Below are 26,372 nucleotides of genomic sequence, written 5' to 3' on the forward strand. Positions count from 1 at the left end.
TAACACATAACACCTGTTTGGTGACTTTACAATGCGGAGCTTGGCATAGGGAAAGCATTGCCTTTGATATCATTGCCGCCCCGCAATTTGGGCTGATTTTGGGATTACCATGGCTAAAAAAGCATAACCCCCAAATTCATTGGACCACAGGTTCAATCAGTCTGGACTCACCGCATTGTCTTGAACATTGCCGGCAAGAAAGTACACCTTCAGTGTGTGCTCTCAACGTCTCGGTTAAGCAGGAAATGCGTCCCGAAAGTATACCCCAAGAATACGCAGATTTCATGGACGTGTTTAACAAACAAGCTGCAGAGTCATTACCCCCACATCGGCCATTTGACTGCAGAATTGATCTGGAGCCTGGGGCTACTCTACCGTGTAGTCGTATATATGCCCTAACGGAGGCAGAAAACAATCACCTCCAAGAGTACATAGCTGCGAATTTAAAGAATGGATTTATTCGCCACTCTAATTCGCCAGTGTCCTCCCCTTTGTTCTTCGTACCGAAGAAGTCTGGAGAGCTCCGGACTTGCATAGATTACCGCAGAGTGAACCAGATAACCATCAAGAACCGTTATCCGCTTCCTCTCATCCCAGTTCTTTTGGATCAAGTTAGGGACGCGACAATCTACACCAAGTTGGACCTTCGAGGCGCTTACCAGCTTGTGCGGGTGCGCGAGGGAGACGAATGGAAAACCGCCTTCCGGACCAAGTTCGGATTGTACGAATATCAGGTTATGCCATTCGGTCTCTGTAACGCCCCCGCTGCCTTCCAACATTTCCTGGATGAGGTCCTTAGAGAATATTTAGACGTATGTGCGGTAGTGTACATAGATGACATCCTAATATATTCTCAAAATCTCCAGGAACATGTCCGACATGTACGCGCAGTTTTGCAAAAGCTGCGAGAATACCGCCTTTATGCAAAACTGGAGAAGTGCGAATTCCATTGTACCACCGTGGAATTTCTAGGCTACTTCCTGACCCCAACCGGCGTACAAATGGACAAGAAAAAGGTGCAGGCAATCTTGGATTGGGCTCCCCCTACCAGTGTGAAAGAGATTCAGTCATTCCTGGGGTTTGCGAACTTCTACAGACGCTTCGTAAAGAACTTTTCTGCATTGGTCACTCCAATCACGAAGCTTCTCCGTAAAGGCTGCCCTTTTGTGTGGGACACATCGGCCGACCAGGGGTTTCAACAGCTCAAAAAGGCCTTCACCGACGCCCCGGTACTGAAACACCCGGATTTGTCCAGACCATTTGTAGTGGAAACGGACGCCTCTAGCTACGCTCTAGGTGCTATCCTGTCCCAGCGGGACCCTCAGACAGGCCTGCTACATCCCGTGGCCTACTTCTCAAGGAAACTACTCCCAGCTGAACAGAACTATATCATTGCCGATCGGGAATTGTTGGCAATTAAGGCAGCTCTTGGTGAGTGGCGACACTACCTGATGGGGGCACGTCATACCACCACGATCATAACGGACCATCGTAACCTCCAGTTTATAAGAACCGCCAAGACGTTGAGCCCGCGCCAGTTGCGATGGGCTCAATACTTTGCCGAGTTTGATTTCATCATAACATATAGACCCGGAGCCAACAATCGAAAGGCAGACATATTGTCACGCTATCCCGAGTCAGCAGAGCGAGAGGCAGGCATTACACCACAACCTATTATTTCCCCAACACGTATCGTTGGAGCTACTTCTGATTTCTTTGAGGCCGTATTAAAAGACCTCACTATGCAGGACATCCATCAGTGGTGCAAACAAGATCCTCAGAATACATTCGTTGAGGGACTCCCCTACCATGGGTCAGCCTTGTACTTGCCCACCAAGCAACTACGGGAAAAGGCCTTATCATGGTGCCACGATTCGTCATTGGCGGGACACCCGGGAAAGTCAAAAACTCAGGAGTTGGTGGCTAGACATTTCTGGTGGCCCAAGTGGCGGCACGACGTTCTGCAGTATGTGTCTAAATGCGAGGTGTGTGCTCGAAATAAAGCTAGTCACCAAAAACCCGCTGGGCTCCTTCATCCTCTACCGACTCCTTCGATACCATGGCATACGATCACCATGGACCTTATTGTGGATCTTCCCGAGGTTCAGGAATACACTTCTGTATTGGTAATAGTGGATACCTTTTCGAAAATGGCCCACTTCATCCCATGTAAGGGAGTCCCGACTGCTGGTGCAATTGCCGAATTAGTTCTGCAAAACATAGCCCGCCTCCATGGCCTTCCCTATTGTGTGATCACAGATAGGGGTCCACAGTTCACCTCTCGCTTCTGGCGTGAGTTTTGCAAGATTCTAGGAATGGAAGTCCGCTTGTCGTCCGGATACCATCCCGAGACAGATGGCCAGACAGAACGCGTGAATCAATGCCTGGAGCAGTATTTACGGTGTTTTGCCACAAGTAGGGAGACAACCTGGGTCCAGCATACTTGGTTGGCAGAATTGGCATATAATAACGCCACACATGCATCCACCAAAAAGACTCCGTTCTACTGCCTTTATGGGCGACACCCACGGATTCTCCCAGTGGCCATTCCAGCTTCAGGATTTGAATTGCCTACGTTGGCTGGACAACGGTTGGGCATAGAGCAGGTTTGGAAGGAGGTGCAGGAGAATCTCACAAAGGCCAAGGACGCATATAAGCGCTATGCAGATAAGCGTCGTCGAACCAGTCCACTTTACAGTGTGGGAGATAGAGTGTGGTTATCCACCCGCAACCTTCGCATGGAAGGGCCCAGGAAATTACAACCCCGATATTTGGGTCCATTCCCAATAGTTAAAATTGTGAACCCTCTTGCAGTAAAATTGACCTTACCTCCCCAAATGAAGGTACATCCCACTTTCCACACTTCCCTCCTGAAACCCGCTCCACATGGGACAATTGCCAGAAAACCACCTCCCGTTATGGTGCAAGGGGAACCTGAGTACGAGGTTCGAGCAATATTGAACTCTAAACAAGATAAAAAGGGCCAAGTGTTTTACCTCATTGACTGGGTGGGGTATGGCCCTGAGGAACGCACTTGGGAACCCTCCCAGCATGTACATGCCCCCAGGTTGCTGCGTGCTTTTCACAGGAATTATCCTAGTAAACCCGGAACAACTGCCTTCTGTGGGAGGGGGAGTACTGTCAGGGACTCAGGTAGGCAGAGACAAGGACAGGCTAGGCGCAGGGGTGTTGTGGGTACTGTTGTGGGCACTGGTGGGGAGAGACAAACAAAGATGCAACCATACAAAAGGCTGCTTTGCCCCATGTGCAGGAGAAAGAGACTAAAGACTGCGTTTCCCAGCAGCCTGCGCCAAAGGACTACAATCCCCAGCATGCCCAGGGACGTTTTGGGCCAATCAGGGACCAGGAAGGGCGCGGCCGCCCCATCGCGCATGAGGAGAGCCCCGAGCACGGGGCTTGCGCTTGAGACTCCATGCCGACAAGACGTTTGGACCGGAGCTCCAGCAAAACTACACGCGAGGGGCCCAGCCCCACCCGAGCAGCAGCCCGGCCCCTCGCCCACACGAGATAAGTATTCCTTCTTGCTAAGGGCCCAAGGGGATCGAGGGGGAGGTGCAGGGGGCGTCAGCTTGCCACCCCAGAGCCCCAGCACCGCTACGAAATGCGAAGTGGCTTAACCTCGGCGCTCGATCCGCCGGCGGCATTCTTTTGGGACAAATTAACCTGTGCACGGGTGATTTGTCATTTGGAGTGTTTCCGCCTCTTGGAGACCATAGCAGACCCGTGAGGCGAAAACACAGCACCGGAGATCCTACCACAGTTTAAAAGCACATATTGTTCACAAGGGTCTGCAGGAAGACCGTTTGTGCATTTTATCACATTTGCAGGGGCATTTCAGAGTGTGCCAGTGTGAGTGAGGCTGCATGAGGTGAATGCAGACTATGACAGAGGGCATGTTTTAATGCTTGTTAATTTCTTTTAGCTTGGACCTTTTGAAAACAACCCTCCAGACGTGCCAAGGACGTGACTGCTCTTCATGGACAAGACACAGAAGACCAGAGTTAAGTTGCATGCTAACTCCTGTACTGATCTGATGACTTAGGGTTAGGCAGTGTAAGAATGTTCTTATGTGCAAATTGGTGCTTATGTACAAGTAGTTAGAAGGGCTGAGGACACCAGAACAAAAGTGCGCAGCAACCAATCTTTCCCTGCAAAGTACCCCATTCCCACCCATAACCTCTACCTCACCCTCAATCCGGTTTACCTAATTTCCCCCTACCTATCCAACCATCAAGACCCTAACCCTCCTTCCCTGCTCTGGTCCAGGAAACCCGTGTAAGCTCTGACTTGCGGGCTCCACGATCAAAGTGGGGGTGGTTGGTACTGCGTCGCTCCTGCGCCTTGGATTCTGGACTTCGTGACAGCAGTTCTACACTCAGGGCTTCCCTGTGGCCCTGGGACTCTATCAATATGGATTTGCGCAGAGTCTCCAGTGCCGCCCGTCTGTCCCTGTTAGATGCCAACATGTCTTCCCTGTGTGATTGGCAAATGGAGTCTGTTGCCTGCTGTTGTTGCTCCATCTGCCTTTAAGGGGGGATAATGGAAGTGGCCACCCTCTCCCATGCCTGAGCCATCATTTCTACTGATGCTGCCTGTTGGGTTGCCATACCGTACATGGAGATTTCCCATACAGTATTGCCTGGTGGGGCACGTCCACCGCGTCGACGGGCACCACAGCTGTTTGGGGCAAGGCAATCTGCACCTTGCTGTGCTGGCACTGCCTGAGGCTGCAGGACGGCATTCCCCCTCTGATCTGCTGGCCCAGTAGCAGGATCAGATGCTGTGGAGTGTGACCCTGCATCCGTAACCGCCAAAGACGGACCTACCAACACTAACATCCCCATAGAGGGTTCTACCCCTGGTCCAGGTGGGTTGGACAGAACAGAATTCCTGCCAGAAACACTTACCTGCGACGTCACATAAGTCTCATCATCCGACTCAGCACCTGAATAGAGGTATGGGGAGGTGCACCCAGAGGCACCCCTGGCAGTATGGTCTGCAGTAACATTGGGTTTTCACCCACCACCACACCACGTCCTCCACTGGTGCCCGCTCGTGCCTGAGATTCCTCCTGGGTCTGCACCATCTCCTCAACCTCAACAGCACCAAGTGCGTCATCACCTGCAAAAACATGAAAGACAACAAATGGAAACAGGCATGAGCACCATAGCACACACATAGGCCGTGACAAGCCAGAGATCCAGTACATGATTTACACATGTCCCACATGACTATAACCCTGCCATGCATGCATTGTCAAAGAGTTGGAAGTGGGGTCAAAAAGGCAGACACTGGGGAGAGCAAGATGGAAATGCAACACATTTGCAGCAGGTTGGGTAGCACTGGCATCACACATCAGGCTGTGAGTGGCATGTCAAATACACATACATGACACATGCCACCGCACAGATGTCATGTAGCATAGCCATGGTAAATTACAAAACTACAGCAATATGTCAGTGAATGAGTACTGTCACACATCCATGTCACATCGACATGATGCAAAGATTGATGCTGAATAGTGTTGCAAAATATGCATGTGCCACACACTGAAACACAGTCATTGTGGGCTGATCAATGGTTGGTCACTTTAACATTACAGGAAACATCTGTCATCTTCCACATGCAAACAGGCCCTAATAAAACATTTCTGCAGCCCAATACTCCATCGGTCTGAATGGTGTAATCATTAACATAATCAGGTAAAAATATTGGCCCAGTGTGGGCTGTAAACAATGACCGAAGCATATCACATATGTCGCAATAGGGAAGAATAATGCATAGCAAAAATGGGAGAGTGGAAACAATCAGCCTGAATGAACACTTACAAAATCTGAACAATGTAGTTACAAGATGACAGTTCAAGGTAAAGTGCACTATTGTGGGCCTAATTGGCAACTGTGGGCAGAAGGGATACAGTCATACCCAAATCCAAGGCATGTGAATGTATGGGAGGAAGCAAATGGGTGACCCATAACACTCAGGAGTACACACCCTCACCTGGCACTCAATCAGAACCCGTCACCCAAACAACATACACATGGATTACACACACACGCATGGGCACTCAACGGACAATGCGTCGTAATCAGGTAGTTCTCCCACGCCTTGGATCTGTTCCTCTGTGACGAAGGTCCCAGCAACAGACTCATGTTCAGTGAGTTTGTTGTCCTCTTGTGGAGACCCACCACCAGTCACCAGAGTAGCGGCATGATTTGAGGCCAGCTTGTTCTTTGCTCTGCGTTTCAGGTCATTCCACCACTTGTAGCAATCATCAGCTGTGCGCCTCACAAATCCAAGGGCACTTATGCGGTCCGTGATGGTCTGCCAGTGTGCCCTACGTTGACCAGGTGTGGTCTTGCACCCTGCAGTCACCAACATTTCGCGGCTATGTGCCGACACATATCTCACAAGTGCATCAAGTTCAGGGTCATTAAAGCTAGGCTTCCTTGACGTGCCGGACTGTGTAGCCGTGTCTGGGGTTTCAGCCTGTAGTGCCAGAGCACCCTTCTTCCTCTTCTTCAAAGGTGGAGCTGAGCCTGAGTGGCTTGCGCCGCTCTGGTCAGTAGGGGCAGAAGCGCAGGTGGACTGGGTACTGGGAGTGTGCGAAGGCACAATGACCATAGGTCTTGGTGCAGGCATTGGCTGAAGTGTGATGTTGGCAGGGGCAACGTCAGTTTGATGGACCAGGAGTGACACTGTCCCGGCTGGGAGACTCAGAGCTGGGGTGGATAGAGCTGCAGCTGCCCCTGCAGCCTCCCCACCCTGCCACTTGGGGCAGCAGATGACATCGCTGCCCCAGATCCACGTGGCCTGGTGACAGCAACTTACACCGACACACGTGGCTTAGACTTGCTGACCTGGAAGTCAGCCCGGGAGTTATCCTATGCTGGCTCAGGTGACACAATGGGCTGGTCCAAAAAGGGCTGAGGTGGGATGGTGTCAGCCACGTTTCCCTCAACCAGGGGGGGCATGGGTGTCCCTGATTGGTCCTCCACACATGGGGGTCTAGGGGCACCCTGCAAATCCTGGCCACATACCCTACCGCGCCCATCACGCCCACCTTTTGGAGGTCAGCCACCTTTGCCTCCCTTACCGCTAGGTCACCTCCCAACCATGGCACTGATGTTGTTGTGCGTATGGGAGTTGCAGTAAACAATTGTCCTGGGCAATTGGGGGTGAAAGGGGTAGGGTACTAGATGGAATTCATACCCTAGTGCTCTAGCAAGGCTGTCTGTGACCTGCTGTGGCATCCAGTAACACAAAAACAAGCATACGTGTGTTACACGCAGCCTACAATGACCTCTGAAGGGGTACGCGACACACGGGGCAAGCACAGTTGGTAAATGCGTGCGCGACTCACCATCTGCCTGGAAAAAGAATGTGAAAAAAATGCGCATGTGTGCGTAGACAACACCCCCGCCAAAAGAAGAACTGTAAGCTGTCTGAGGAGTCAGGACAAAAGAAGAAGTAAACGCTGTTTGAGGAAACAGGCCCAAAAAAAATAAAGAATGCTGTCAGAGGTAACAGGGAATACGAACTTGAAACGCTGTGAAGTAATCGCGTGCGAACCGACAAGAAGTACACAATTCACCCACTCGCTCTCCACGAAAAGCACATACAAGGGAATGGGGTCCTACACGTACATTTTAAAGTGGCCCACACGTACAGCGTCACTTACGCGTGTACGGGCTAAGGCCCTTTCCTCCAATTACACAAGCTGACACTCGGACGTGCAGTTTTTGGACGTGTATGATGAACATGCACCCATGTTGATGGAAACGCCCGCGCGTGTCACGTCACTTACGCGCATAGGCCCTTTCCTCAGATTACATGCATCCACACGCAGACGTGCAGTTTTTTCACGTGTGCTGAACCACTATGCCCAGTCACGAGGGAAACGCCCGCGCGATTCACGTCACAGAAGCGCTTACGCGCTAAGGGCCTTTGGTCCAATGAAACCACGTACGAGTGCTGATGCGCTTACGCACAAAGGGCCTTTCCTCGAATTACACGCTGACGTGCAAGATTTTCACATGCCAAATCACTCCGTATCAAGCTGGCCACACAACAAAACACGGAAGACCACGCTCCTGCCCAGAAGGCCAAATGACTACCCCCCAGACCCCTGAGCACGCTCCCACCTGCCATCTGCTGCTGCCTGCCTGCCGCCCACGTGCCCTGCTATTTGGTGCCTGCATGTCAGCCAGGGTTCCAGTTGCTGTGTCCACCCCTGCTGGAACAGAAGACTCCCGACTGGGATACCATCGCTCCACAGTCCAGCCCCAGGACCCAGTTGCCCACCCACTCCTGCCTCGGGGGTCGCCATGTCGGGGCAAACATCATATGAGACCACTGGCGACCCCCAGCCAGAGAGGCAGAGGGACACCAGCTTCAGTGTGAAGGAAGTTGGTGTCCTGGTGGAGCATGTCCTGGGGCATTTTGATGCCCTCTTCGGAACATCACGTACCAACAAGGAAGGACGGGAGAGGATCTGGGACGACGTAGTGGTTGCCATCAACGCGGAGGGGGTGGCAACCCGCGACATCAAGCTAGTCAAGGAGCGCTGGGAGGACTTGAGGTCCAGGACCCTCTACAAGGCCCGGCACCTGACAGAGGGGGGCCGGGTCAGCATGAGTGACATCCAGATGAGGGTCCTGGAATGCTTAGGCCCAGCGCTTCACACCCAGATCCTGCAGAGGAAGACCCGTCTGGAGTTGAACGGTAAGTGGCCAAGCATTGGTGTGTGAGACAGGGCATGTTGCAGTGTGCTGGCAGTCTGATACTTGCCTGTATGTGACATAGGCCATGTATGGATGTGTTTGTGCAGGGACATCATGGTCATGCATGTGAGACCAGTAATGTGTGAACCACATGGTTGGTGCATGAGTTACAATGCAACATGGGTAGCTGTATGTCAAATGCACACATGAAAGCATGCCAGTGTCTGTTCTTGCACATGGTGGGGGTGTGAGGGATGGGTGCTGCTGTCATGTACATGTATGGTGCACATGTGTGTGTGTCTGAGAAGTGTGTGTGTGACTTAGGTACGCCATGGATTCATGACACATGCCTGTGATGATGTGTACATTCACTCATGCAGTGCGGTCACCGTTGAATGCCCTGTGTCTATCCACTGTGTCTGAGGTGTGCAAGGCATGATGCATGACCCTCCGGTGATGTGTGTTCATGAGATCAGTGTGAGCCATGATGCATGTGAGTTTGAAGGCAAGATTTTGGTTAATAGAGGCCCTTGTACATGGATGCTGATGTTGATTGCAGGCGCCGTGCCTGTTCATGCATGTGTGTTGCGTGCATTCGCCCATGTGTTGTGGAGGGACAGGATGGAAGTGACGTTAGACACTGCAACTCATGTGTTATTGCTTCCTGTCTAGGGGAATGTTGTGCTGTACCCTGATGCTTGTGTTCTATGTCTCCCTCTATGCAGCGTCAAGTGAAGAAGAGGGCGGAGACGGCACTGTGGAGCCAAGCGGCGGGGATGCCTCCACCGGGAGGCGACGCAAGGCCCAGCCACCCTCCCAGGACTTGCCATCATCCGGGAGCAAGGGGGCTGGTGCCGCGTCTGCCACTACGGCTGTGGCAGAAGGGCCGGGTGAGCCCCCACAGGGGCTTGCAATGGTGGAAGACGGTATGGAGACATCCAGGTTGGTGGTCTCCACAGAGGAGGAGGAGCCCGCTACTGAGCCAGACATGGGGCCTGGTGGGGGTAGTACCACTGGTGCAAGTGGTGCAGTCCAGGGCCAGGGTCACGAGGCAGCACAGGTCACCATGGAGGGGCCTGTGCATGTCTCTTTCCTTGACCCTGTGACTACACCACCATGCACCAGCAGGGATGCCCCGTCCCAGGCCTGTCCGCAGGTAGGGGAGAGTGCCATGTCATCTGCTTCTCCACTACCTGTGGACGAGGGGTCCCATGACCGTATGGGCTCCGCCCTGATTGGTGTCGCGTTGCGCACGCATGACATTCGTGATGACGTGCGTTCGTCCTGGGCGGAGAACGCACGCCATCATGAACAGCAGCGTTGCGACATGGCACTGTTGGAAATCTGTGGGTTCGTATATGTGTCGCGCACTCTGATGGACCTCTCCTCATCTGTGGAGAGTACGTGCCAGTCGTTCTCCCTGCCGTCTTCTGGCCCAGATTCCACCAGGGTCCCCTGTGGACCTGGCCCAACCAAAACAGCCAGCTTGGTGGAGCTCACATCCCTGCCACAGTGGGGAGTCAGAGGTCCAGCAGGGGTGGACACCACAACTGGAGACCAGCTGATGGAGGATGTGCAGGCACCATCGGACAGGGCACATGGACAGCAGCAGCAGCAGAAGCAGGCTGTAGGTGAGAGCAATGATGGCTCAGGGCCATCAACATCAGAGGGGCAGGCATCGGCCGAGGGCAGGAGGACCCAGGAATGGGAGTGTCTTCTGTGTGGCAGCGTTTCGGCCAGCGGATAGATGCGGAGCGGCTGCGGGCGGAAGAGGCGCGGCTCACCATGGTCAGGGCAGAGTTCTCCATGCATCGGGCGTTGAGGCGGGCAGAGTGCCTCAAGGCAACTCGCAGGGAGTTGGAACAGGCCATGAGTGCCTCCCTGCGAGACTTCGGGGCCAGGGCAGAGGCCCGCCTCCAGGACATCGACATGGAGTTCGATGATGCCCTGGCCCGGGACAGCACAGAGTGAGCCGCAGGACTTGCCCACCGCCATTGTATATAGTTAGATAGTGTTAGGTTTCCTTTCTGTTTTTGTTTATTTTAGGGTGCTTGGACAATGCACCACGTTTTTGTATATAGTTCTTTATTAGGCAGTCTTTTTTGTAGGTTTCATTTCATTTGTTGGGCTCATGGACCCTGGATTGGTGATTTGTATATAGTTGAACAGTGGATTTTTTTTTTTTTCATTTCACCATGGAGCAATGGATTTCACTTATTTTTTTCCCTTGGATTTGCTTTGTTGGACTGAGACTTTGGACACATTTTCATTTGGATTTCTTTGGATTCTGATTTTCTTTTTGATTATTTTCTGCACATGCTGCATTTTATTTCTTCTTTACATGATTGTGTGTTTTCTTTTCATTACATTCATTTTGGGTTCAATACATTTTTGTTTCATACTTCGATGTGTGGTATTCTCTCATTGATTTCATGCATGTCATGATGTGGGTTTTCACATTCACTTGCACCCATTGTGTGTGTGTGTGACGGACATGTGTTCATTTACATACTTGACATTCAGGTTGTATCATGTAATGGGCATTTCTATGTGGGTGGATGCAATACTTGGTTGGGTCTTTGGGGTGGGGTGGCGTGGGGTGTGATGTGGCTGGCCATAAGGCCCATGATTGAGGATCGTCATGACGTGAGGTCAGGGGGACATGTGTGGGGGCCTGCTGGCAGTTGCCCTTGACTGCTGGGGGGTGGGGGTGCTCGGGACATGAGTGGGGGCCTGCTGGCAGGTGCCCCTGACTGCTGGGGGTGCTGGGGGTCATGAGTGGGGGCCTGCTGGCGGGTGCCCCTGACTGCTGGGTGTGGGGGCGCTGGGGGACATGAGTGGGGGCCTGCTGGCAGGTGCCCCTGACTGCTGGGGGGTGGAGGTGCTGGGGGACATGAGTGGGGGCCTGCTGACAGGTGCCCCTGACTGCTGGGGGTTGGGGTGCTGGGGGACATCAGTGGGGGCCTGCTGGCAGGTGCCCCTGACTGCTGAGGGGTGGGGGTGCTGGGGGACATGAGTGGGGGCCTGCTGGCAGGTGCCCCTGACTGCTGGGGGTTGGGGGTGCTGGGGGACATGAATGGGGGCCTGCTGGCCGGTGCCCCTGACTGCTGGCGGTGGGGGTGCTGGGGGACATGAATGGGGCCTGCTGGCAGGTGCCCCTGACTGCTGGGGCTGGGGGTGCTGGGGGACATGAGTTGGGGCCTGCTGGCAGGTGCCCCTGACTGCTGGGGAGTGCTGGGGGTCATGAGTGGGGACCTGCTGGCAAGTGCCCCTGACTGCTGGGGGGTGGGGTTGCTGGGGGACATGAGTGGGGGCCTGCTGGCAGGTGCCCCTGACTGCTGGGGGGTGGGGGTGCTGGGGAACATGAGTTGGTGATCAGTAGTGCAAGGTGACATGTGGCTTGGCTGGGGGGCATGCCCATGGTGGATGGGCTGCCTGTGGGACATGACCAGGGGTGCAGGGTAGTCCCCTGTGATGTGGGCTGCCTGCAGGGGCCGTGGAGGGTGTAGAGGGATCACCTGGGAGGACCCACACTGCCAATTCACGTGTAGGACTCCCTGTGAACCCCCGAAAATCACGTACCCCGCTCTGACAGCAAAATCACGTGTGAAACTTCCTGCACACCCCAGGAATACACGTACCCCACTCGCACAGGGCATTTCACGTGTGAAACTTCCTGCGCACCCCAGGAATACACGTACCCCACTTGCACAGGGCCTATCACGTGTGAAACTTCCCACGCACCCCAGGAATACACATACCCCACTCGCGCAGGGCCTATCGCGTGTGAAACTTCCCACGCATCCCCGAAATACACATTCCCCTCTCCAATCGCGTGTGAAACTTCCCGCGCACCCCAGGAATACACGTACTCCACTCGCACAGGGCCTATCGCATGTGAAACTTCCCACGCACCCCAGGAATACATGTACCCCACTCGCACAGGGCCTATCGCGTGTCTTCCCGCGCACCCCCGAAATACATGTTCCCCTCTCCAATCGCGTGTGAAACTTCCCGCGCACCCCAGGAATACAAGTTCCCCACTCGCACAGGGCGAAACGCGTCGGAAACTTCCTGCGCACCCCCGAAATACACATTCCCCTCGCCAATCGCATGTGAAACTTCCCGCGCACCCCAGGAATACACATACCCCACTCGCACAGGGCATTTCACGTGTGATACTTCCCGCGCACCCCCGAAATACACATACCCCGCTCCAATTACGTGTGAAACTTCCCACACACCCCAGGAATACACATACCCCACTCGCACAGGGCATTTCGCGTGTGAAACTTCCCACGCACCCTAGGAATACACGTACCCCACTCACACAGGGACTATCACGTGTGAAACTTCCCGCGCAGCCCAGGAATACACGTACCCCACTCGCACAGGGCATTTTGCGTGTGATACTTCCTGCACACCCCAGGAATACACGTACCCCACTTGCACAGGGCCTATCGCGTGTGAAACTTCCCGCGCACCCCAGGAATACACATACCCCACTTGCACAGGGCCTATCGCGTGTGAAACTTCCCACGCACCCCCGAAATACACGTTCCCCTCTCCAATCGCGTGTGAAACTTCCTGCGCACCCCAGGAATACACATACCCCACTCGCACAGGGCCTATCGCATGTAAAACTTCCCACACACCCCAGGAATACATGTACCCCACTCGCACAGAGCCTATCACGTGTGAAACTTCCCGCACACCCCCGAAATACACGTTCGCCTCTCCAATCGCGTGTGAAACTTCCAGCGCATCCCAGGAATACACGTACACCACTCGAACAGGGCCAAACGCGTCGGAAACTTCCCACGCACCCCCGAAATACACGTTCCCCTCTCCAATCGCATGTGAAACTTCCCGCGTACCCCAGGAATACACGTACCCCACTCGCACAGGGCATTTCATGTGTGATATTTCCCACACACCCCAAGAATACATGCACCCCACTCGCACGGGGCATTTCTCGTGTGAAACTTTCCGCGCACCCCAGGAATACACGTACCCCACTTGCACAGGGACTATCGCGTGTGAAACTTCCCGCGCACCCCAGGAATACACATACCCCACTCGCACAGGGCCTATTGCGTGTGAAACTTCCCATGCACCCCCGAAATACAAGTTCCCCTCTCCAATCGCGTGTGAAACTTCCTGCGCACCCCAGGAATACACATACCCCACTCGCACAGGGCCTATCGCATGTGAAACTTCCCACACACCCCAGGAATACATGTACCCCACTCGCACAGGGCCTATCGCGTGTGAAACTTCCTGCACACCCCCGAAATACACGTTCGCCTCCCCAATCGCGTGTGAAACTTCCCACGCATCCCAGGAATACACGTACACCACTCGAACAGGGCCAAACGCGTTGGAAACTTCCCACGCACCCCCGAAATACACGTTCCCCTCTCCAATCGCATGTGAAACTTCCCGCGTACCCCAGGAATACACGTACCCCACTCGCACAGGGCATTTCATGTGTGATATTTCCCGCACACCCCAAGAATACATGTACCCCACTCGCACGGGGCATTTCTCGTGTGAAACTTTCCGCGCACCCCAGGAATACACGTACCCCACTTGCACAGGGCCTATCGCGTGTGAAACTTCCCGCGCACCCCAGGAATACACATACCCCACTCGCACAGGGCCTATCGCGTGTGAAACTTCCCACGCACCCCCGAAATACAAGTTCCCCTCTCCAATCGCGTGTGAAACTTCCTGCGCACCCCAGGAATACACATACCCCACTCGCACAGGGCCTATCGCATGTGAAACTTCCCACACACCCCAGGAATACATGTACCCCACTCACACAGGGCCTATCGCGTGTGAAACTTCCCGCACACCCCTGAAATACACGTTTGCCTCTCCAATCGCGTGTGAAACTTCCCATGCATCCCAGGAATACACGTACACCACTCGAACAGGGCCAAACGCGTCGGAAACTTCCCACACACCCCTGAAATACACGTTCCCCTCTCCAATCGCATGTGAAACTTCCCGCGTACCCCAGGAATACACGTACCCCACTCGCACAGGGCATTTCATGTGTGATATTTCCCGCGCACCCCAAGAATACATGTACCCCACTCGCACGGGGCATTTCTCGTGTGAAACTTTCCGCGCACCCCAGGAATACACGTACCCCACTCGCACAAGGAATTTTGCGTGTGATACTTCCCACGTACCCCAGGAATACACGTACCCCAATCTCACAGGGCATTTCGCGTGTGAAACTTCCCGCGCACCCCAGGAATACACGCACCCCACTCGCACAGGGCATTTCACGTGTGAAACTTCCTGCGCACCCCCGAAATACATGTTCCCCTCTCCAATCACGTGTGAAACTTCCCGCGCACCCCAGGAATACACGTACCCAACTCGCACAGGGCATTTCGCGTGTGATACTTCCAGCGCACACCAGGAATACACGTGTATTCGGAGGGGTGCGCGGGGAGTTTTACATGCGTTTTCGTGGTTGTGGGCCTGTGCGCCATGTATGGGATTTGTGCGCTGTGCATGGCGCACGGGGAGGGGTTGGGGGCATAACTGGCACTGCTGCAGGGTTGCTGCGACACTCTGCGCCATGGCTGCTTTTGGAAACTGAAATCCATGAATACGCTGTGCGCGGAAATGGATTTTAGCGCACGCGGCTGGCACATAAATTTGCACGCGCACACTGTGCGCCAGCAGCGTGCGCCACTTGTGCGCTGAATTCTATGAGTTGCCCTCATAGTGTTTATGTTTGTTTTGTTATGGTATCCTTAAATGTTCTCCACAGTTTCTCTTAAATTTCAATATGACAATCTTTTTTTTTTGTTACAGTTGATAAATCAACTTTTCAATATATTTACATTCATGCAAGATTAATACTAAAATCATAATCAAATTATCAATCACAACATGATAAAACTTTCACAACGCCACATGATGATGTATACATAATCAACATTTAAAATATCAATCTAAAAAAAAATACTTGACGTGCAATCACTCTCTTAAAACGATTTCAAAAGTTAAAATAAGAACATCTTTTTTTGGTTGAAAATGGCAATCTAGAATAGTTCTTCACAAAATCTTTCAATAATATGTCAAAAACAGCCGATATGTGTAATCCAATGGGTTTAATAAAATAATTCAGGCTAAGGAGATTTGAGTTCATGGCACATTAAAGGAAGGAGCGACCGGATTGAGCATTTTAGGAGTTTGGATGTGGTGTGGTGAACACATAGAATCTGCGCAAGTTTAGCAAACTGTGTTTTAGTATCCGACTACTTATGAGAACGGGGGTCTCTCTTTTTGGAATAATTCGCCATGAGGATGACACATAGGTTGAAACACGTGTCGGCTGTTTTTGACATGGTATTAAAAGATTTTGTGAAGAACTATTCTAGATTGCCATATTGAAATTTTTGAGAAACTGTGGATTGCTCATTGTATTCAGGGTCACAGCGCTGATCAACAGCATGCATTTCACTCTTTAGTTGTCTATATTGGGAGGTTAGAGGTACCTTTGTATGCTGCAACTGCTGCACTTGACCACAATTTGAGTTTTAGATGACTAGCACATCCTTTATTTTTGGCTGTACCCCACATATATCTTAATGTGCATGAGTAGACAATCAGGGGAGCCAAGACATTTCACTAATACGATTAGGCAAAAGGGGGATCTGTTTTGGGAATATGCAAACATGAGTTGGAAGTTCTGGGTCTTAGTTTTGCCTTTTTTATTGCAGTGTTCGTGGTCATTGTATAATTTTTTCAAACCTGAAATAGATCTGGCAAAATACCGGGAATGGAATGGTAATTTAGTTAAGCGGGTCTGGTAACAAAACCCTCCAGATTTCAGATAAACATATATGGGTTCATTCTGAATGCATTCTGACTCTGATGAGAGCAGGTACTCTAAGGCACTATTTCTGCTATCTGGTGTTGAGTCTTAGATAGGGAAAATAAAAATCATAAGAAAAGAATGAGATCTGCTTGGTCAGAAACACCCTATCTTAATCAGTACCAACAGATGTTTGCAGGCTCAGTGCACAATAGTCCTTTCAGGACCACTCTGGCATGTCTCTGATCTCTACATAGGACCACAAAGGAATGGGCTTAAAGACTGAGTGGTACAGGGACAAGTGAGAGTGGGGGAGTTCAGACAGGTTGAAGCCCCTCCAAACGGCTCACTGGCACATTATATGTTCACCAAATTTAACCATATTATTTATTACTTAGACTATTGAGCTGACAGGACTTAACAAGCACACCCAATTCCCCACAGAGGGAATATTGCATTTTGACAAATCGGGAGCACTCAGTTGAGCTTTAGAAGAACAAATGGGTAAGATAACCGGAAGACACTGGGGAACATTTGCAACATGGTTAGAACAAGCGATGGCTTGACACAATGTCTATATATCACAACCACAAGTGAACAGGCTACCCCTCTTTCCTGTGCAATCATTTCAAAATGTTATGGAATATAATGCAGAAATGATTCAATTGCTGCAAAATGGATGTCCAATGTTTTTTCTCAATTAAAATAACAATGTATTCATTTTATACAATAACAAAATATGAATTCCAATGTCTTAAACACTCAAATATATCTAACACACCATAACAAAACATACACATTACCAAAAATTGCAAACCATAATTTGATGTGGGCTTAGTTTTTTAAAGCGCAGTTTGTGCTTTACAGTACATTTTTCAAGGATTAATTTTTTTGTCTTTCATCCATTGTTTACATTTTCATAAGCAGGAGCATGGTTACCCTTCCACCATCATTAGGATGCATATAAGGGATTTCCAAGTGAGTTTCCTTTTCTTTCCCTTTCCACAACTTTCTTTACGACTTTGCAGATCCTCACTTTTTTACAGAATGGACAGATGTAACCACATACTTCCTAATCGTATGTATCCCACTTTTACAAGGATGTTTTTTCCATTACCATGGTTGACATATAGCATTTTGGCCTTTTTAAATAAGATTCACCCATCCTTTAGCGATCTCTTGTTGTTTTAACCTCTAGGCCTTCATCAGGACAGAAAACATTTCTTAATGAGATCAATCTCTTCACTACCCCTCGTTCTCCAAATTCATTCTCATAAATGTGTATGCAGGGAAGCATAATTTATTTCTTATTCCATGTGGTTTCATTATATTCATTTCAGCATTTCTACTCCTGCAAATCACTTCCGAGATATGTGCATGGTTTCTATCTTTTCTGTCGGATAGGTCTCAAACTCTCTATCTTCCTCCGTTCACTTCTAAGGCCTGCCCCCTTAGCTGTGGTGTCCCTCAAGGGTCTGCTTTGTTGGTCATTCTGTTTAATATCTATATCTTCCTGCTGGTGCGTCTTAGTCGCTCCCTCTGCGTCAGGTTCTATGCATACGTCGATGATACCCAGCTGCTGATCCGTCTTGATCTTGATTAGACAGAGGAAGCGGCGTGTTTAAATAAGTGTCTGACGGCCGTGGGTGAGTGGATGGGCCACAACTGGTTAAAGCAGAATGGGGAAAGACAGAGGTGATGGTGGTAGGATCCTTCCCATCCCTTCACTCAGGATCCCCTCCTTCTGGGCCCAATTCTGGTGCCTCTACCAAGGATAAATTCCTGGGGGGTCCTTATAACTAGCAATTTGTCAATGGAAGCTCAGATCTCAGCGGTCTGCGAGATTAGCCATCTCCAGCTAAAAATACTGAGAAAGACTCTCCATCTGATCCCAGACACCCTTCGTCCCCCTGTAGTAGCCGCCATGATCATGAGTAAGTTGGATTATTGCAACTCTCTATATCTGGCCCAGCCTAAGGGGATGGTAGGTCATCTGCAAAGTCTCCCTTATGGGGCCCACATTACCCCCATGCTGCACTCATTGCATTGGCTCCCAGTGGTTAAGCAAATTCAGTTCAAGTCTCTATGCATTGTGCACCGCGCTCTTTATGACCAGGGTCTGCGCACTAAGTTTGTGCACTATGTTCCCAATCGCCCACTGCGGTCTGTGGCCTCTTGGCTGCTTTCTGTGCCATCCTTTCGGCTCATGTGTTGGGGGTCAGGTGTTCTCTGTTGCTGCCGCTCAGCTCTGGAACACCCTCCCCCTCTCACTAAAGCTATTTCCTAACCATCTGTCTTTCCAAAAGGCTCTTAAAACATTTCTGTTCTGATTCTGTGACGCACCTCTGTTTTTCTGTTTTGGTCTTTATGCTCCTCCCTCTCTAGTGCCATGATGTCTTTGGGCAACCGTGCTCTTTATAAAATTACGAAACATAACATAACATGAGAGCTCCAAAAATAAAAGCCAGCCCCTTTTTATTTACTTGCATGTTGCAACTTATTGCACTGTGTGCCCACACATGCATTCAGAGCAAATACTTCTCCAACCCACTTCCCACACAATGGGCATCATTCCGAGATTGGAGGTAGCCATGGCGCTATTGCGAGGTAGCCATGGCGCCTCCAATACCGGGTCCGGCACTGGTCTGGTTCAATGGGGATTTACCGGTGCATTCCGACCCTGGAGGGACCGGTAAGTCCCCATTGAACCAACCATTCCCCATTCCCATATGAGCCCCCACAGGGATCAATGGGAATGGGGAGGACCCTATTAACGGGCTCGCGAATAGCAGGCCCGTTATTAGCGCCCTGGTCCCTTAGCAGAACCCATAAAGGACGTGTGGTCAGCACGTCCTTTACGGTTCCCACTAAGGGACCTTGGAATTGGGCGGTAAGGGATTACCAGCACCGGTCTCCTTACCGGTGCCCGGTATCCTTTGCCACCCAACTTTTAATGACTCCCAATGACTGCAAGATCAGGGTACTAAAGGAAGTCAAGAACAGGTTGAGGAGGATAGATACAATTTTTAAGGGGCATAGGCTCTTCGGAAAAATCAATGTAGCTGTCCCCCCAGATTATGGAGGGAAAGACTAATATGGAATAGAATGTCCAGGATAATGAGACAGCAGAGGACATTATATTCTTTTTCAGTAGTGTTGGCGCTGCAGTGAGAGCAGGTCAATGACAGGCGGGGCAAGTGGCCCAAGTGCCAGAGTAGTTCATCCTCCCCATCCCCAAGCTACTGTGTCCTCCGCACCAGAGCTGACTTGACCAAACAATCTGGGCACCTCCTTCTTACACCCCATCTAAGATGAGGAGAGGCAGTGAATGAGAGAGATTCTGGGATCCTGCAAGAAACCCTTAGACAGATGCCAGTAGAAAATACAAGTTCCTTGACAGGCTGGTAAGGAATTCAAAAATATTTAATAAGTATGTGATCCGACATATCACATATGCTTACATGGGTTTTGTAATGATTTACAAGCTCTTTCTTGTTGTTGTTGTCTTGAACACTCAAAAGGTAGTGTGTCTGTTAGTCTATATGAAAGACATCTCATGGTTAGTGATAAGTCAATCACAATCTTGGGAATAGCCAAAGAGGAACAAGACAAATATGCTGGTTCCTCTGTCTCCACTTACCTCTCATTCAGCCCGATTTGTGTGCTCTATTTCTGTGTCTCAGCAGCAGAGCCAAGGGGCCTCATTATGAACCTTGCGGTCCCGTAATGAAGGGTGCCGGTACGGTGCTGATTATGAGTTCCCTTTGTGGGACCGGAACAGAAGGGAATGGGGAATGGTTCCTTCAAGGAGGAATTACCGGGTCCTCCAATGTTGGAATGACCCGGTTATTCCTCATTGAAGGAATCCGCTAATGGAGCCCGGTTTGGAGGCGGCCATGGTGCTAATAGCACCATGGCCGCCTCCAAACTTGTAATGAGGCCCAAAGTGTCCGTAGTTATCAGCTGGCAACCTTGCTCCAGATACGATTTTGAAGTTGGAGTATTTTACTCACTATTTTAAGTCAAATTATATTTTTGGGGGATTAAAAATGTAAGTCTATTTCCCAATTAGAGTATTTTATAAGCAAGTAAAAATGTTTTAACTGGAAAACGGAAAGGTAATCGTAATAAATGATTTCATTGCACCTATAGACATTAAAAGAGACATATTGGGCCTTGTTACAAGGTTGGCTGAATGGGTTTACCGGCACAGGTAATGGTGCCGGTGCTGGTAAACCCATTCCGCCCTATTACGAGGTTGCCTTGCGGGACCTGCACAGAACGTCTGGTCAGACCAGACGTCCTTTGCGGGTCCCGCAAGGGGACCAAGGAGCTAATAACGGGCCCATTTTTAACGGGCCTGTTATTAGCTCCATCCCCATTCCCGTTGAGCCCTATGGGGGCTCGAATGGGAATGGGGAATGGCTTTTTGAATGGGGACTTACCGAGTCCTCCAAGGTTGGAATGACCTGGTAAGTCCCCATTCTGGGAACCTGGACACGATTTTGAAGGCAACCATGGCGCTAACAGCACCATGGCTACCCTCAAACTCGTAATGAGGCCGATTTACTTCTTCAGATCAGGCAGTAATAATAGCAGTTTCTTCGAGTGGTACTGCATACATTACTGGTTGAAACATACCCATGGAGCTGGTTGGATGAAACCAGCGGCACAGGTTTGCGTGTGTCTGTTTCCTATTTTGTAATCCTTATTTTTTAGTTATTGGGAATATTTGCCTATTTTTAGAGAGTAAACATAACCAAAACACCCCTTATCTGTAGGGCTGGCTGGCACCATTGTACATGAGTTATGTGTCACGTCAACATGCTGACGTCAATGCGTCAATTACTCAGGCACTGAGTCACCGTAGCACTCACGCAGACATGACGTGATTGTGCAATCACATCTTGTCTACCGATAATTCTTGGTATGAATCTTATACATCGATATACCATTTATCGGAGTGGCTTACATTCCACAACCTCTTCACTACAATCTACCTGCAAATGTTACATCCTACCTTTAACTCAATACACAATCAATCAGTAACATGTGGTTGTAGTGTATGTTTTCTATTTCTTGTTTTCTAGTCATGTGCAGTATAGACTCAGCATATTACACAAAGTTAAGCTAAAATCTTGAGAGAAGCTAAAATCCGGACACTTATTAACCCTGGTGGCACTGCTTCAGTGCTTGCAGAAACTACTGTTGCTAACGCCAGCAAATATGTTCATTAAGGCCTTTGGTGTTGGTATGGAGTCTATAGACTTTCCAAAGAATCGCTTTCATGTTTCCCCCACATGCCGGATTAGTAATTTTCTCCAAGGTCATCCACGTGAAGTCAGTCTCAGTATGGTTATTTTTCATAAATTGCTCCATCATCGGAGCTGAAGTCTTTCTTGCACGCATGACTTGTGCTCGATCATGCATTTTTTTATGGTCTGTTTGTCATGATCTCCTCATTGTTACTCTTGGAAGACTAGTGGTCTTCTCATTTTTAATTTGAGTTCACAGGGTGAAAAAAGGAAGATGCCTCAATGTAGTTCCTTTTAAAAAAAAGTCAAATACTTTCTCTTTTCTAAACACTACTTTAAGGCAATTTGTGTCTCATACTCTCCTTATCTTTCAACCTACATTGCAGCCTAGTATAGTTTGCACTTGAAAAGACATCACTTTAGGCCAATGAAAGTCTGCTAACATCACAAATAAGATGTACATATGTAGGGTGAAATTAGTACATTATAGCATTTTCTATTCCTTTCCTAGATAGGGGGCACATTGCCATCCTCTAGGGCGATGCACCTTCTCCAGGGATAGCTAGCTCTCCTTGACAGCTTTGGTCAGAGTGAGCTCGTATCTGCTGGATAATGTCAGACATCTGGAAGTGCCCATTTGAAGTGCTGCTGGCTGCTGTTACCTGCTGGGGACTTTGCTTCTCACAAGCTTTATTTTGCCTAATTTTAGCTGCTGACAGAGTGTGACACAGAAAGCTCTGCCCCCCCTTAACCCAGATCCACTACATAACTGGGCTGCCGCGCGCATTTGGAAGTGCCCATTTGAAGTGCTGTTGGCTGATGTTACTTGCTGGGACCCTGCTTCTCAGGAACTTTACTTTACCTAATATTAGCTGCTGAGTTCAGTTAATATTGGTATATATTTTTACATGTAGTATTATGTTATCTCTCGTTTAGGCATAGTTTAGTCCTACAATATCTCTTATATTTCTTGTATTTCCTTATGTACAGAGTGTGACCCAGGAAGCTCCACCCCCTTTAACCAAGATACACTACATAACTGGGCTACTGCGTGCATTTGCGTATGGATTTGGAAGTGCTGTTGGCTGTTCACTGTGTCGCTATCAGCGTCAGCCATCAGACTTCTGTCCATAGCTACGTCTTTTGGCACTATTACAGCTGTTCTCTGGGAAAGGGATGGGGTTGGCAGAGGCTGACGGCGAGAAGACCCGCACGGTCCTGTCTTTCAAGAAGGATTGCACCCATTTGATGGTGTCCTGAGAAAAATTTGCGGCCAAGTCCAAGTGATTACAGAGGACTTTGTGGTCAACCAAATCGAAGGCAGCCGACAGATCAAGCAGGAGCAATAAGGCGGTTTGGCCGTTGTCTCTGAGGGTATCGTTCTGTGCCTTAAGATCGATCAATGCTGTTTCAGTCCCATGTTGTTGTCTGAATCCCGACTGGTGGACTCCTAGTAGATGATGTTGTTCAAGATATTTTTGAATTTGGAGGTATGCTACCCGATCCAAGATTTTAAGCTGGAAGGGGACAGTGGTGATGGACCTATAATTTGTGGTATGGAGGGGTCTAAGATTTGTTTTTTGAGCAGGGGGAGTACCCAGGATTCTTTTACATTGTTTCGGATGGTACCAGTGACGAATGATGCATTGATGAGCTTGGAGATGAAAGGGGATAAATCTCTAGCTGCCTCTTTAATAATTTGGGCTGGGCAGGGGTCTCCTTGACAATTGGATGGCTTGAGCGTGAGGATAATTTTCTCAATCTCCAGGATGGAGACTTTGGTGAAGTTGAAGCGATTGGGGGGCTTTGGGGTGAGTTTGGGTTTGCTAGGTTGTTTTGCTAGGTTCTGGCGGTTGTTTTGATTTTTGGCAATTTTGGGCCTCATTCGGAGTAGGGCGGTAAGGGATACCGGGCACTGGTATGGAGACCGGTGCCGGTAATCCCTTACCGCCCTACTACGAGGTCCCTTAGTGGGTCCCTTCCTTAACGCCTGGTCTGACCAGGTGTTAAGGACGGGACCCGTTAAGGGACTTCAGAGCTAATAAGGGTACCGCAAATTGCAGCTACTTCCCCATTCCCATTGAGCCCTATGGCGGCTCAAATTGGAATGGGGAATGTTTTTCTCAATGGGGACTTACCGGTCCCGCAAAGGTCGGACTGCACCGCTAAGTCACCATTGAACGAGACCGGTGCCAGTACCGTTATTGGAGGCAGTAATGGCGCAAATAGTGCCATGACTACCTCCAATCTCGGAACGAGGCCCTTTGTCTTGTAAGCTTGTTATTTTATTGTAGAGTGCTTTTTGAATGCTAGTGCACAAGTTTTTTTTCTTTAAACAGGTGTCTGTGTCGGGCATGGGAGATTCAAGCTCTTTGAGAATTGTGAATAATTCTTTTATACTTGAATTGGCTTGTGAGATTCGTTTGTCATAGGTATTTTGTTTGGCAATTATAATTTCCTTCTTGTAGAGGGTGGATATATTGGATATATTAGCCCTATTGTCATCTGTTGGGGAATGTCTCCATATGGCTTCATTTTTTCTCTTTTCTAATCTTGGTGATTTGAGGTGTGGGGTGAACCAGGCATTGGGGTGTTTTTTAGGTTTGCATTTTCTGATTTTTAGCGGGGCGATGGTGTCAAGGGCTGTGGTTATTATTTTGTTATATTCCTCGACCAAGGTGGAGGGGTCGGAAAAGTCTGCGAGAGAATTGAGAGTTGGTACTAAAAGTGCTGTGATGTTTTTTTTATTCCTAGTGGGAATAGAAGGGGCGAATGAGTTGTTTTTGGGGGAAAGCGTTGTGGCTTCTAGTGAGAAGGCTATGAGATGGTGGTCGCTCCAAGTTTGTGGGTTGGTGGATGTAATGGTGGCTTTACAGTTATGGCCAGCAACCCAGTCTCCCTTTGTTGTGCAAAGGGGATGTTACTTTTTGGCTGAAGCCAAGCTCGGTGAGGGAGCCAGCAATGAGTTCTGCCTGCTGGTCTTTAGGGTCGTTGAAGCCTAAATTGAAATCGCCTAATAAAAGGACTTGGGAGGAATTTTTTAGGTTGTTCGAGATAATGGTGGCAAGGTCATCTTCAAATGAGCCGATAGGACCCGTGGGCCTGTACAATAGGTGGATCGTAAGGGTGTTAGAGCCAGTGATGGGTATTTTGGCAGTCAAAGATTGCATGATTTAACATCAGGCGCAGGTGCTAGTCTTATAGCGAGGTTGATATTGGCTATTATGGCTAAACCTCCGCCCCTGGCCGTTGTTTTGTCGGATCTGATTATTGTATAGTTCTCAGTGACTGCCAAAATGATGGTTGGGTCTGCTGCCGTGTGGAGCCAGGACTCTGTTATGGCGAGGAAGTCATAGTCTTCAGATTGTAAAATATCTGCTATTTCTGTGGCATGTGCCACCAGGGAACAGGCGTTGATTAAGGCGCCCTTAAAATGTGGAGCTATTTTGCTTATTGGTTGTAGTGATGGAGTTAGATAGGTAGTTTTATTTTTAAAGGGTGCTTTGGGTAGTGAGTTCTGATAGTGGCTGGTGAGCGGATGGAGGTTTCTCGTATTGGGTTCGGTTATGGACCTGGCGAGTAGTTCAAATAGTTTGGGTAGTCTAGATCAGAGTCTTTGGTTTCTGGTTGTAATACTACATGGTGTGTTCATGTTGTAGTACAGCAGTGGAGAGTGATTAGGGATGAGTATCTTAGTGAAGTTATGGTACTTGTAAGGTAGTGTTTTATCAATGTGAAATGGGGAGTGGAGGAAGCATGTGGGTGGGATAGTCCTTAGTAGGACTGTGTAGATACATGTGATGTACATGTTGATCTATCACCGTCTATGGTGTTGCCCTGAGCATGGAGTGAGGGCAGGTATGATGAGCTGAGAGCTAGAGTGCGCTTTCAAAGGTGAAAAACTAATATAAGGGTTGACTAGGTTGACTGCTAGGCATTGTTCAATTCAGAATAGGCTGGATTAGGTGCACTGGCAGTGCAGAGCTAGGTCAGGAAAGGCTAGTTTAGATACAATAATATATGGCATAACTCATTGAGCAAAATAGGCTAGTTAAAATGCAGGGATATAGGGCACAAATCATTGCATATAATAGGCTAGTTCAAATGCAGGGAGATATATATATATATATATATATATATATATATATATATATATATTCAGTAAAAAAGTTTGTTAAAGGGACGTTGTGGTTAAGTTGCGCAACTAAAAACCTATGAAATTCAGTGAAAAAACGTTGTTAAAGGGACGTTATGGTTCCAAGTAAAACCGAAAAACCCCTGAAATTCGCCAGTTATGGTAAGCTAAGCAACCCTAACTCGCGCCACCACCGTGCACTGCTAAGACTAACACCCAGGACATCAAAGATGACATCACAAATGTCATTGATGACATCACTGATGACATCACATGTCTGACTCCCCCTTTTTTCCTTTCCTGAAATATCTAGGCCACATGATTTTCTTCAGTAACAGTCAGGAACTAAAAATTGTAAATTACTGTATTCGGAGACTTCTCCTTCAAGTATG

At 49.4% G+C, this 26,372-nt stretch overlaps 1 long non-coding RNA gene across 1 annotated transcript in view; it reads right to left on the reverse strand.

Moving 5' to 3' along the window:
• Positions 1-4,934: 4,934 nt before the first annotated feature.
• The window catches only part of LOC138510993 (uncharacterized), a 41,110-nt gene continuing 19,672 nt past the window's right edge, over positions 4,935-26,372 (reverse strand). The window contains exon 3 of the long non-coding RNA XR_011280519.1: positions 4,935-5,142. This is a non-coding gene — a long non-coding RNA (uncharacterized lncRNA). The remainder of the gene's footprint in view (positions 5,143-26,372) is intronic.

Source organism: Ambystoma mexicanum, chromosome 6p, assembly GCF_040938575.1.
Source record: "Ambystoma mexicanum isolate Mex_15411 chromosome 6p, UKY_AmexF1_1, whole genome shotgun sequence".
NCBI classification, from domain to species: Eukaryota; Metazoa; Chordata; class Amphibia; order Caudata; family Ambystomatidae; genus Ambystoma; species Ambystoma mexicanum.